General features: G+C 34.8%; 1 protein-coding gene across 1 annotated transcript in view; it reads right to left on the bottom strand.

Annotated features, from left to right (window-relative positions):
* The window catches only part of LOC127957029 (fibrinogen C domain-containing protein 1-like), a 65590-nt gene that overhangs the window by 41632 nt on the left and 9141 nt on the right, over window positions 1-14817 (bottom strand). The window lies entirely within an intron of this gene.

Here is a 14817-nt window from a genome sequence, read left to right as displayed (position 1 = left end):
ATGCCCCGCCTCTCTCAGATGCATTTTGCTGATTGGCCAACTGACCCAATGCAATGTAACGCCCCTTTCCATAATCGTGAGCTTCATCTTTCAAAATAAATGTGAACACCATTAATAATGTCCTTAGTTTTACCATCAGTTCAAGCCTGAAAGGGGAACAGAATCACGGCGTGACAGACACAGTGACTATTAAGACAGTTAATACAGCTGACTCTGTGATGTGACCCTGTCTCTCTCTCTCTCTCACACACACACACACACACATGAGCTTGTAGGCACTCACACACACACACTACGCGCAAAACTCCGCATTTCAATAGTCAATAGCAAATACAATAGCAAAAACTAATAACAAAACATATTTACAGTAGCTGCTTCAGAAGCACCAGATTGTCGTAGCAAAGTCAGAATTACCTCCTCTCCTAGATTCACTAAACGGTCATCCATCAAATTTGTTGCTGTTCTGTTGTAAGCATTCTTAAAGATTTCTAAACGCATCTACTTTTGGAAGACCAAATAAAGTGCTTTTGCTTTCGTCTAGATACACACAGCATCTCATTGACATGGCTGCTTCAACAATAACTGAGGTAACTGAAACCACATCTTCTTTCTTTGTGCGAACATTTGGGCGGCATTACACAAATATTTCATAGTGACGTAGACGTGGGGGCATGTTTGAACGAGCTGTTTTAGGGGTATGTGGCAGAGTCTTAAATTACTTTTATCTCTTTGGTTTTGAGACTTTATTCTATGCAACTTCAGGGATATTATCTATTCACAAACAGCTTGTAACACTCCAAAAAGAAAGGAAAACTCGAAATTGCATCATATGACTCCTTTAAGTGTTTTAATAACATTGCATCAACTACTAATTAAAATATCAATTTTAATTTGAGTTATAACTCAAATTAAAGTGGGTTAAGTATGTATTACTATGTCTTTGGAAGGCTTTTGTCATTCAAACATATTAAAATGCACAAATTCACATTATTTCTTATTTGCATGAACAGTAATGCAGGGATTCTCGAACTTTCCTGTCATCTGATCGACTTTTACTGCATACATTAGTAAAAAGTAGTAAAAAGAAAATTCTATAAACAAAATACATTAAAATTAATTAAAAATTCCAATTAATAACACATCACATTTACACTGTCACAAACAGTATATGGTAAAACTTTATTTTGATTGTCCACTTTAGACATTCTACTAGCAGTAAGTAACTTTGCAACTACATGTCAACTGGTAGTTAGTAGAGTATTAGTAGGCTGTCTGCTTCTATGTCTAAAGTGGACTATCAAAATAAAGTGTAACCCAGTATATTTTTCACATGCAGTTATTACTGTCCCTTTTCCAAATAAATTAAGCACTTGGACCATTTTCTTATAATACAGATTTAGTATAGTAAACAGACATTTGTTCAAATGCAGAGTGCCCATTCTAGTGCCCATTCCTGATAGGAAGGGGCATCCTCTGATTTCCAGCTCCTGAGAATTATTTGTCTGCCAATGGGCAAACTGGTTTGGACCCAGGATTTTGTGTCTGTGTCTCTTATTTCATTGTCTGTCCACCCACCCACCTAATATAAACAGTCTAGGACATAGTGAAATATGAAACTCTAAAACCAAGCAAATATGTTCATGAACTTTATTCCAGAACCACAGAGTATGAGCTAAATCACTATACTCAACCTTACATCTCCATCAGTAAGATGTATCTTTTAACATAAGCTTGAACAGTCTGGAAGGAGTCCAGTAAAAACCGTTGTATGATCTTAAACTGAAGGCGTATATTTGCATACCTAGATGCCGTTAATTTGTTTTTATTTATTTATTTTTTATTTCCTGCCACTCTCCGCTTTCAAATGTCAGGTTCAAAACTTGTTCCCATATTTTCTTAAGAGCCTGTGACGTTCCATCACCGAGATTTTGAGTCAGCCAGGAGCAGTACATGGATGCGACCCTTCCCATATATTGAAAATATCATATTGTGAGTACCTGCTGACCCATGAAGCTCTGTAATAGCAACAAAAGTTATACAAAGCAAATGTTGTAACTGTAAATAAGTATTTTAATAAATAAGTATCATATTTGCATGTTCCCAGTTCTCTGACGTTGGTTAATGGTCACATGACATGCAGGTAAACAAATATAATTATTATTTTTTTATGTTTTATTTTGATGTTATTTTTAGGTTAGTTTATATTTAATTTAATATAGCATTTTTCATGATTTAATAAATTATTAGCTTTTCATTATACTCACAAACCCCCTACAGTTCCTCTAGAAACACCAGTTTGGGAAACCTTGACGTAATGTTTAATGCACTTCATGTTGTTAATTACAAGAAATTGAAAACATTTTCTTAAACTTAGTGTTTTTAAATCAATGTGGTACAATGTTACCCTATTTAAATCAATGTGTTAAGCAAATTAGTTCAAACCTAATCTAAAAGTAGTCTGATTATATACCTAAAATGTGTAATGGATTACGTTATTACAGTAACTACAATTTTTATCATGTAATTTGGAATCAGTAACAGACTACAATTAGTTAGCAATCTACTCAGCTCTGCATATACTGTAAAACATCAGATCATTTTTTTTTTTTTTACATTCACACTGGTATGAATGGAAGTCAATGGATCAAAATGCTTTATTTGGTAGTCACGTGTTCTTCATCAGAGAAGTGCTTCTCACAAATCTGAATCTCTGACCCATATATAGGCACCATGTTTGTGAGTGTGTGCTGTCAATGTGCATTATCCATTCACTCCATTACCCATTTTGCGCAGTTAACAAACTCAGCTCTCCGTCTCTAGTTCTCCCTTTAATGGGAAAAATGTAAGCCACTTTGAGTTTACCATCCAAACAAATGTGTGTGTGTGAAGTCTGGACATATGTGTGTGCATGCAACGATGCACTTGCAGTGGAGGTGTGCTCTCTGTGTAAAATATGCAATTTCCTGAATAAGCGTGTACACATATGTTCTCTTTTTTCCCAAACCTTCCTGTTTATGAATATGCTAAACAGCCACACAGGTATTGGCCCATACTGATGGGTGGTTAATGGCTTGCTTTACAAGTTGGCTTTTATGACCGACTCTAGGAAAATAAAAATATTTCGGGGAAGTACTTCAGTGAACAGTTTACACAGAGGGATCAGAGATCTTCCCTCCTCTATCTCTGCGGACTGGTGGAACATGGCAAGGCACTAGATGTGATTTGGTATGATTGAAATAAGATCAAATCAAAAAAAAAATTTCATACATTTTGTTATTTACACTGGTCTATCCTTCATAGAATTACTGTACTTTTGACGAAGATGGTTTTGGTATTCTGTCAAGCAAGTCGTTTTTTTTTTTTTTTTTAAAGCTTTCCAACGAAAGAAATAGGGTTTTACAAAATAATACATTAATAAATTAATATATTATCATGAGCTAACAATGAAAAACAATTGTTAAACTGTTTATTTTTAAGAATTTTCATAATATATAATATTAAAATATATAATATCATTATTAACATGTATTTACATGTATTATATATAATATATATATATATATATATATATATATATATATATATATATATATATATATATATATATATATATATATATATATATATAGACGTTCATTTGGATTTACATTATTTAAATTACTATTTAAATTCATTTAAATGTAGTTTCCAACAAAGGTTTATAATAATAAATTATGATGCATCATGGATTACAAGATAAAACAAGGCATTAAAAAAATAGTTTTCAAGGTTCTTCATTATTATGATATCTGATGCTTCAAATTTATTCAAGTCAGCTCTTCATAACTAAAGGACAAATGTTATTTTATTTAACAGGTATGACTGATGAGCTTAAATACTACATGTAATCCAATTGAACTCAATCCAGTAATGCTCCTTGGACAGTTTCCTTTTGAACAGCTGTTTCATCTAGATAAAAAACAGCTGAAAACAGATTCATGCGGCGAACTCTCAAAAGGTCGAAGGCAGTATTGATAGTTGGACTATACAGTATAAGCCATTCTCCCTGCAGATCAACCGTCATTATGACTGCTTTCTTTTCCATGTTCCGTTGCTGATTCTCTCCAGCTGACCTCAGTAGATTGATGGCTATTTTTGCTTGTTGTATTTTATTGAGTGAAGACTGCAACAACTTCAGAACTGAGTATCTCTCAGAGTGTCTCTCTCTCTCTCTCTCTCTCTCTCTCTCTCTGTCTTTGTCCCTTTTCCAAACCTCTCACACACAGACACATACACACATTATTCTAAGCACAAACAACACCATAAATAGGCCACACTGAGCATTTCTATATGCAAGGTCTGTTTTCTCCCATACACTGGTGCATTTACTTGAATTTTAATGCCCAGACAGATAAAGGGTGTTTCTGCAAAAACTGAATCAGCTCTTCAATTCAGCACTTCAGTCACGTCACATTTATTTATATAGCGCTTTAAACAATATCATTTAGAGCAAGCGGCTTTATAGTATTTAACATGAAAAAACAGTACCACTATCGCTTTCAGTTAGAATTACATCTTGATTTTCTGCTAGGAAGCAGATCTCCAGTGTGGAGATAGGTGTAGCTAGCTAGTGACAGAGGTACCTATTTGAACGATCTAAACGCAAAGTGTAAAGCGCACGGCGCAGGTGCACTCAGGGCATGTCCAAATCCACTTTTGCTATTTTAACGATGGAAAAATGGTTGGCGCTCTCGGGCGCATGGTCTAAACGGGTTGTCCCTATTCTTTTAATGAGTAATGGGTGTTTTTTGGGCTTAACGTGCAATAAACCAATCAGTGTCTCATCTTCCATTCCCTTTAAGAGCCAGTTGTGCTCGTGCCATGACAGATTTGCTATTTACACAGTGAAATTTGGTAAGCGCAAAGACAGAACGCATCTCTGAGATGAAACGGAGCTATATATATATATATATTAGGTGTGTCCCCAACTAAGGATTTTCATAGTCGAATTGGAATTTTCAAATCTTGCTGATATTCGACTGATAGTCGAATCATATTTTTGGGGCGGGGCAAAATACACTGAGTCAAGTCAGACATTCGACTGCCAAAATTACTGATGTTAACAAACAGGGAAAATGTGTAACAAATGCCTCACAGATATAAATGGGGTAAATCATTTTTTAAATGTTTTGATTAAAAGATAGATAACACTAAACGACAGTGAAACCCTAAAAATTTACAATTTTTACAATAGTGCTCCCATTATAAAGTCTGTTTTGAGCTGCTCGTGCTGAAGATGACCAGTAGAGTGAGCATTTGATTTGACATTCTTTTTAATTACTGGGAATAAACTCATAATTGCAAATGAACGTGTGTGCGAGGCGTTATTCACAAAACGATGTGCAGAAACACGGCAGATAAACTCATAATAATGGTATGTGTGTGACAGTCCAGTCATAGTTATAAATATTCAGCTTTGTAGTTTGACCTGCTCGTGCTGCACGCTGAAGAGATATCACCAATACTACAATGAAGCGCTTGACTCAAAACCAAAAGCATCTTATATCAGGTAAATAATATATTCAGTATGTAAATATATACACCGGCTGAAATGTTTTGAAATCACTTGTACCCTACCTGTTTGAAAAAATCCAGTCTCTGTCTGTGTCAGTTTGAGTCTTGGTAAAGTTTTAAATCCCCGCCGCCAAGATGCTCCTCTGTCGGTCACGGATTATGGAAAGTGAAACATAAATCTATAGGTGTGGTTGAATTTTTTCACGCACTTTAAAATATTTATTTGAAGCTTCTTTCTTTTCGGATTCTTTTTTTAATTAGCCTACAAAAAATGCTTATGCATTGCAATCCTTTAATTTGTAATACTTTGCATGTTTGTGTTCTGCTGTGCATCCCTATGTTTAATAAGCAGCGTGTACGTGCGTTGCGGACCCGCCTATACTAACACACTCTTTAATTAACAAAGAAAAAAACATTGTGCCAGACTTTAGACCAGGTTTGAGTTGGTCTATGACGCAGTCTATTTTCAGCTCCTTAAAATAACAATGCACCAGCACTGCGCCTGAACACACCTCTTTTTTAGACCAGCATGCCCATGGTCGCACAAACGAGCACAAATGCATTTGCTAATTAAATGACGTGATGCTGGACAGGAAAATGCGAATGGCGCCTGACTGAAACTAGCAAACACACTTACGGTGCGCCTTGCGTCTCATTGCGCCGGGTGTATTATAGGGCCCAGAATCTTTTTTATTAGTTAATCATTAAGAATAAGAGTATTACATTAAATGGATAGTTTGGTTTGCATAGATTTAAGCTTGATGTAGCACAGAACTCTTTTGATTATTATATTAATATGAGGTATATTAAGAGAGCTACTGTTGTGAAGCCTTTTCACTTACCCTTATTTTGTTCTATATAATTATGACTTACAAAAGAAAATGTTAGGCAGATTGATGCATCACTCAGTTTCTTTCTCATTTACCATTTAATTAACTGTATGCAAAAGTCTCACTGTCATCTCATTCTGTGTGCCAAATATAGTTATTTTACATTCTAAAAATAGTTTGAACTGTAATTGTACAATAGTAATTAGTAACATCTTCAAAAGTGATTACCTTGTTTTATTTATTTATTGGAATATTTGTAACTCAATATTTTAACTAATTGTAAAAGCTGAATAATCAATCAAAGCCTACTGTTTAAATCTGTGAAATAATCACGGATTAGTCACTTAATTGTTCTAATAACCATTCAAAAAATACAAGAGGAGCATTGGACATAACAAAAAAAATTGCATTACAAATTTTATTAGCAGTTATAAGTCTTGTGTTAGTTTCTTTGTTTTTAAAAATTAAAAACATTTTGTTTATTTTCAATTAATTTTGAATTCAGACTTTCAGTGTGGTCTCAGAGGTTTGGACCCACTTTATATGCTCCAGTAGTTCCGGGAACTAATGATATGTCAAGCTGTAAGTTTAATGGTGTGAAAGATTGAAGCCCTTACCTGGGGGCAGTGTTTGTCTGACTGTGTCTGAGTCTGACCAGTGATGTTTGAGCTGAGAGGGGTTGGGCACACACTCACAAAATGACACAAACAAACACACATAAAACTAATTTTGGTGTGTGTTTATTCAGGTTTGTCTATACTTTGAGGGTCAAATGTCCTCACTCCTTTTATGTTTTCATACAATTTAAAAATGCTCAAAAATCGGGCAAATCATGCTTATATCAAAATCTCATTTTGTGCACAGGATTTTATGAAGGTTAGGTTTAGGACACAGAAAATTAAAATTTATATATAAAAAAATGAAAGTACTTATTTCAGAGTTATATTTCATTACATTATATATGTTATAAAATAAACCTTTGTGTGTTTGTGTATGTGAGTGTGGGTGTGAGTGTGAGTGTGTCCTGGTATTCACTACATTGCGGGGATCAAATGTCCCCGCACTGATAGTAATACCAGTACATTTTGAACTTGCAAAGCTTTTAAATCACAGGGTTTAACCCTGTTAGTGTGAGGGTATAAGGTTTAGGTTTAAGGTAAGGGGATAAAAAATAGTTTGTACAGTAAAAATAAAAACATTACACCTACTGAATGACTCCATAAACCATGAAAACCCAACACGCGCTTGTATTAAACTCAGCTGGCATGAGAATCATCCCTTTGCTCTGATAATGGCCTTTTAGTAATATAGCTCCTCTTATCTTGCAAACACATAAGGTCACATATACACTTTCATAAGCATCTCATCAGATTTTCTTTTTAATGTCTCCGGCAATAACAGTGGACAATATTACATTAGCTTTCCACTATATGGTAACAGAATCAGACCATTGAAACATTAGGAAGGCCTCTCTGTATTCAGATGCTTTTAGGAACAGAAGATGGTCCTGTTCTAGTTACTTTTACAGATCTGGTGTGTTCAACTGAATAACACAATGGTGCATGTTAAAAAAGAGGTTGCTGTGACTCTAAAATACTCTTTTTATTATTTAGATCTTATTTGTCTACCCCTCCAATCTAACCACCTATAGAGACAACATTTTGAGATCAAATCAATTCCTAATGGATAAAATCAAATTTCTGCATGCATTTGTTCCTCATATAATATTTGTTTTTGTTTTGTTTTGTTTTTTGTTTTAAACAGAAATACATCAAATTGTCGAAGTAAAATGGCTTGCAAATGTGATTTCACACTATTACAAAATACCTCATTCTCCATTTTGTGAAAATAAAACATTGAATGTTGTTTACACTTTCAATAGTATTGCCACAAGACATTACAACTGTTACCATGAGACTAATGTGATAAAAAAAAAACACTTACCAACCTTTTCTGCACAGTTTTCCAGTCTTTCTGTTGCTGTCATGACCATGTACACTAAACCCCTTTAACTTTCACATGATACAAGCATGGATAACATTAGTAATGAAGACAGAGTGAGAGCAAGAGAGAGAGAGCAAGAGTGTTCCAGATCTGCACGTAAGGTGCCTGTAAGCTGACTAATTGTTGAGCTAATTTAGAGATAAAAGCTTTACACACATTGAGTCCTCCTTTTCAGACAAATCATAAGCTTCAATTACACCAGTTAGCTATGAGAGGAAGAAAGGGAGAAACAGAGGAAGTGATGAAACAGAGCGTGCATGTGGACAACAGAGAGCCTGAGTAGACTGTACTACCCATACTAACTTCAGAGTATTAAAACAGAAAAACATTGCTGTTTTCAGTACTAACTTTAAGAGAGACAAAAAAGACAAAGAGAGAGTTTGTGTTACTCATATTGTTGCAGTTTTCACCCAGTGGATAAGTAAAAATCTGTTAAATCTTAGTCTTGGCAACCTTTTCTTGAAAATTTTTTTTTTTGAGCGTGTCTAGAAACAACATCATCTGTTAACCAAATACGTTTATCTGGCAAGAACAGGTGGCCAAATGCTTGGATTTGATCACTAATACTACAACAACATGTACACGGTGTTATAATATTACAATTTAAAAGTACATGTTATACTTGTTATGTGTTATAGTATTACAATTTTACACATCAACACCTGAATTGCAGGTTTGTTTTGCTATGACACTATATCCAAAAAAACAGCCTCATTGGTTGGCTTTTAAAATTCTTATTATCCATTTTTCATATACTGTAGGACCATATTAAATTCCAAATGATAAGCCAAATCCATTTTATTTTAAAATTGACATAATAAGACATGTACTATTGAGTGAGGACACACTACAGTAAAATGGTTGCGAATGACAGACATAATGTTAAAATGTAAAAAAAAAAAAAAAAAAAAAAAATTCAGCTTTGCCATTACAGGTACACACACACCCCCCTCAAAATATTGCCTTTTCTACTTGGTGAACATAAGACACTTCTTTCGAAAACAGTAAAAAAGAATCTTACTAGGCTACAAAAACACACATTGAAAACATTCTTCATTTTTTTAAGACAGTGCTTTTAGGAATTTAAGAGATTAAGACAGAAGCCTAATTCATTATTTGTAATATGTTGAATGCAAAACATTTACTGAACTCAAGAATGAATACATTCTTCCCTGTAATTCTAATCTAATTAAATACACATCTAAGCTATAGAGCTTCTGACAGCAAACCAATATCCAATCCATCTTTTGCATATGTCAAAAAGACAGACAAAAACAAAAACTCAATATTGCCGTACACTAACCCATCTCTCTACTTCAGTACCATTGTTGTTTTATAGTCATAGACACACCTTGATGTTTTCAACAATCTCAACTAGGGCCATGACAAAGAAACTAAATTGCACATTGCACAGATATCCCATAGTGTGGAAGACAAATGGATTTTTCATCCAATGCTCCTCTTGTATATATCTCCGCTCATACGAAGGAGATTTCCTATGAATAATGCATGTAATAACATAAAAATCAATAGCATCTGACCACGAAGATGAACTCTCAATCACTCGCTTTATCTTTCTATCTCTTCTCTCAATTTCATTTGCTCCAGTTCACCCTTCCTTCCCGTCTTTACCTGAGTATTCCAAGCAAAAGACTGGAAAGGTTTTGCTAACATGTACCCCAAAGGGATAGCAAAACCTGAAATCACCAAAACACTGTATAGTCCACATGAGGAAAACATATTTAACATACTAAATAATGTTTTAATTAAACTCTAAACATGCATACACGTTTGTGTGAGGGTTAGCTTTAAGGTTAAGGGATTGAAAATATAATTTGCGTAGATAAAACAAACAAAAGTCTCCACCATGATAGGAAAACAAACGTGTATGTGTTCAGCTGGGTGCGCACCTTCAACTCCAATCAACCCCAAAGGCTATCGGGTGTGAAGTGATGCCCATTACAAATATGAGATAGAAGGGCGAGCCAAGGACAGCATACACAAACAAACATAAGAAGGTCCACCAGTGGGACGCTGGGGGGCAATGGAGGCCACAGGCACATGTAAACTGAAGCAGTCCAAGGGGTAGAACTGGGGGTATCTTGAAGCACAAATCGCTAAACTGGATTGTCCTGGTTTTCTCTTGCACTCAATATGATTTATTTACTTTGGAAGAAAAAGAGAAAACTTCACTCCATTATAGGGACATACTCGTTCGGACTCAATTAAAAAGCCTTTGGATTTTAGATCAATGCAAGGCATAGTTATGTCCATATAAGACGTTGTTATTGGAAATATGTAAGAAATTATTGACAAACTGTAAACACCATGTATGCAGCGGGACAAACAAATTATAGGCTTCTGTGAGATGTATTTTCTGTCTAAAGTTATGTTTCAAATAATGATTGCTGGATGTGGTTTCAAAATTGCAGTTAGCTTTGTGATCTTTAAACTGCTATGGCCTGAGTTTTCCGTGGAAAAAGCTGAATGACAGCTGGCCTCGAGCTGAACTGAGGGACTTAGACCTCACAATGTACTCGCTAGACCACAGCGGTGCATTCCAGCCCACAGAGATACCAATGATTTCCTGCTCATCATATAATCTCATCTAGTTAAGGTTATAAAGCAGACAGTTAATGCTAATGATAGTTTCATAAGGTCCGACATAATATTTGAGAATGATAAAGTAAATAAATTGGACTGCAGCTCACAACAGAATATTGACTTGAGGTTCCCCTCTCAGATATAATAATGTAATGAATGTAGAATATGTAAGTTTGGTTTAGCCCCTAGAGGTTGCATGTTCAAAACAATATCTTATGTTATATTATGTTTAAAATAAAGGTGAGTAAATGATTACATTTCATTTTGGGGCAAACTATTCCTTTAATTTCCAGACTTGCAGGGATGACAAACGTACATTGTATATTTTTGGGCAAGAATTTGTTTTGTGCAAAAGTCAGCAAATGTCTGGACAAACTAAAACCTAAAATAGATTTTCAATTATTTTATTTTTTTTAGTTTTGGATTAAGTAGGTTTGATGTTTAAATATTTTTTTTAGGAGAAATGTCATGCCAAAATGGTAAGTAAAGATAGTCTATGGTATCTCTGATGTCATGATGACTAATGCACAGAACTACAGAGTTCAAAAGTCTCTGTGTAACCCACACAACACTTAACATGCAATTACTCCAGCAATAAACCTAGAAAGCCCCAAAATGCTTCCAAGGAGACAATTGCTTGAATAAATGGCTCAAATCCCTTGACACCAAATGCATAATACCCAACTTTCAGCACAAAAGCACATAGTCTTTGGTACAGAAAATACAGTCAAGGGGAAAAAAAAACACAAAGCTATGCTCTCTGAATACAAGTGGATTGAGAAAAGAGGCTTTCACACTTTCAAGTGAACAACAAAGCTTAATTGTCACTTTAAATTTCAATATTGTAGCTTTCACGTATGTTCTTTTCTCACCCATCCGTCATTCTACTCTGTCTCTACCACTCACCCATCCATCACAGCTTACTTTCTCTCACTCTCTCCATCACTGAGCATCAGAGAGGACGCCTACCTAACAGTGGGTTGATAAGAGAACTCTGTGTTTGTGTTTTTGAGTAGCTAACCTCCAAAGCTGTGCATTGATTCACATGCCATCAGAAACTCTTTTCAGGGCAATGCGGGTGGCTAGGCCCCTCCAGAGCCAATTGGAAGGCAGGGATTTTGGAGTATACTGTGGTATCACATCACTAAAAATAAAATAACCTCATTGCATCATCCATTAAATGTAGGTATCTTGAAGAAAAATGGCTGGACCAGGACAACAGACCTTAATGGTCTCATTTTTTTTTTTCAACAGCTGCAAGGTAGTGATTATGGAGATTGTGGTGAAAGCTTCTAAAAAAATCTAAATATTCTCTCTCTCTCTCTCTCTCTCTCTCTCTCTCTCCCTCTCAAGAGGGTGTCATATTTGGTAACGGTGAGTAATTCAGCCTCTCAGTTGTTTAACAATGCAATTGACAATTTGTGGCATATCAAAAACTGTAATTGAATGCGTGCTTACACTTTGTTTTCAAACATCCTTGCAATAGACTCTTATCCCTATGACACAAATCAGTTATTACCAATTCGATATACCATATACTGCAAAGAAAAAAACTGCTATTTCCTGTTTGAAAAAAGCTAAACATTTCTCAAGTTGAGTTCACACCAATGCTCAGAAGTAACCACAATTCCAGTGACAATACAACAGAACAAACAGTTGTAAACTGGTAATTGTGTCTCTTGTTTTCAAGTGTTATCACTGTACAGGTGACACTCTGTTGCACGATGCTGTAATGAGACGAGTGTTTTAACAGGTTTTTTTTTTTTTTAAACAAGAGATATACATAACACACAACCTACGATGTTTGAGCTATATTTGAGCTTAATTAGGATCTTTGCTATAATTTGCTCCCAGGCCATTCCACATAGGTGTTTAAACGTTCATCTATTTGCGCATCTAGACAGAATACAAGCGTTGTCATTAAAATGTTCTTACTGTATTTGCCGTCATGCAAGAAGTGGCTTGCTTCACATCTACAATAATAATTTAATGACAAATTACTAGTAAAATTGCAAATCCTGCGTTCATCAACCTGCTTGAACTCTGAACATTTGTGTCTTTTTCAGAACAGCATGTGCATTATTCAGAATCTAATTAAGCAATTTCCGTTCAATAGGGGTTGCATGCATGATGCAAAATGAATCAAAACTGTTTTTGTATAGTAATTAGTATTAAATAATAACAATAACAAAAGCAAAGTTTGTCAAGACAAACAGTGACTGTTGGCATGAGAAAGCATGACTTTTTTCATGTATAAAAGAGCATGAGATGCAGAATAAAATGTAGAATATAGTCTTTAAATTGTTGCATTTATTTTTAAACTCAAACTGATTACATACATTACATAGTTTACATAACTGATCTATAGGCAGTCAGCTAGCCATAGATAGATAGATATATCTTCCCACTAAGTGACTGAAGTGAAGAGATAAATGCTCAACACTATGCTAAGGAACTTTCAAAATGATAAATATTTGCCTTTAATTAAAGATTATATGTCTAGGGAAACAAATGTGTCTGCCATTTAATAAATGTCTAACATTAAGATACTGTTGGTAATTAATACTCAGTGTGGTTCTGGGAGTTGTCCCAGATTGTATTTTTTAGACAACATGGCTGGACTGAAATTGCTGTTGACACTTAAACAAGCCCCAGTAGACTTTTATGCTAAAGGTAAATTTAAGCCCAAAAACCTGGTATGACTTGGCAGGGTGACATTCCTCACACAATGTCAGTTTGGGTTAAAATCATAGTTTTAAGCGATGTGCTTGCCATGTTAATCTATGACCCCGTCATGTTGCCTGCTCAGTGCTGACAAGCCACTTGTACGATTCACCTGTTTCCATGGAAACAATTAAATATACTTTTATATGTAAATACAGTTTTTCAAAACATGAGATCTTTTTTGTTTTACATAAGGAAAGAAAGTCATTTAGGTTTGGAAAAAACACAAGGGTTAGTAAATGATTTCCTGCTGAACTTTTGACCTCTTCATTATTGGCCCAAGAAAAAAAAAAAATTCATACTGTAATGCTACAATAATGATAAGCTATGAATTTTATAAAAATACAACAGCATTTTCAGTTGCTGTTATTGCATAGTTTGTTTAACTAACAAACCTCCTCCTTTAACCTCCTCTTTCTAACAATCAAACAAATGTTAAAATGTCTTACAAATCTAACAACGATCATCTACAATTTATGCAAACCTCATTTTGAGCCTGTTTAAAGTGAGTTAGCCCAAAACTCATTATTACCTTGTGGCAATTATCACCATCTATTCAGAATGTTTCAAAATTAAACTTTAACAAGAGCTGCTCTAATTTAGTGAATTACTCAGAAGAGCTAATGATAAAATTGCCATTCGGCTTTCCTTGCCTCTAATTGGGCTCATTTGAAAGCCTGACAGTATCTCCACAGTGGCTTTAATGTGGAGCACCTTTAAAGCACACTTCATTTGCTGCTATTGCTGAGGCCTTGTGCCTTTAAATTTGCCTTACATATCCATTATTACGCCACTGGTTTTAAAACACCTTTAAAACACAAAACATCATTATATAATACTAATGCATTACTCATTTAAAATCATTATTTTGATGACAGTTTTTGACAGGTAGGCCACAATACAATTATTTTTCTCTCTAAAGTTTTCGATCATCTGTTTGTGTATTTCTCTATACATCTTAGCTTAAATTTTGAGTGATAGATCTCCAAACCTATCACTCACAGTAGCACTCAGCCATATCTGAGACACATAGACTCATTATAAAGTACACCTGTGGCCCAGAGTCATTCAGATGGAGAAAGTCATTATGCTTCTCAAATAC

This window comes from Carassius gibelio, chromosome B5 (genome assembly GCF_023724105.1).
Source record: "Carassius gibelio isolate Cgi1373 ecotype wild population from Czech Republic chromosome B5, carGib1.2-hapl.c, whole genome shotgun sequence".
Lineage (NCBI taxonomy): Eukaryota > Metazoa > Chordata > Actinopteri > Cypriniformes > Cyprinidae > Carassius > Carassius gibelio.
This window is presented reverse-complemented; position numbering and strand designations above follow the sequence as displayed.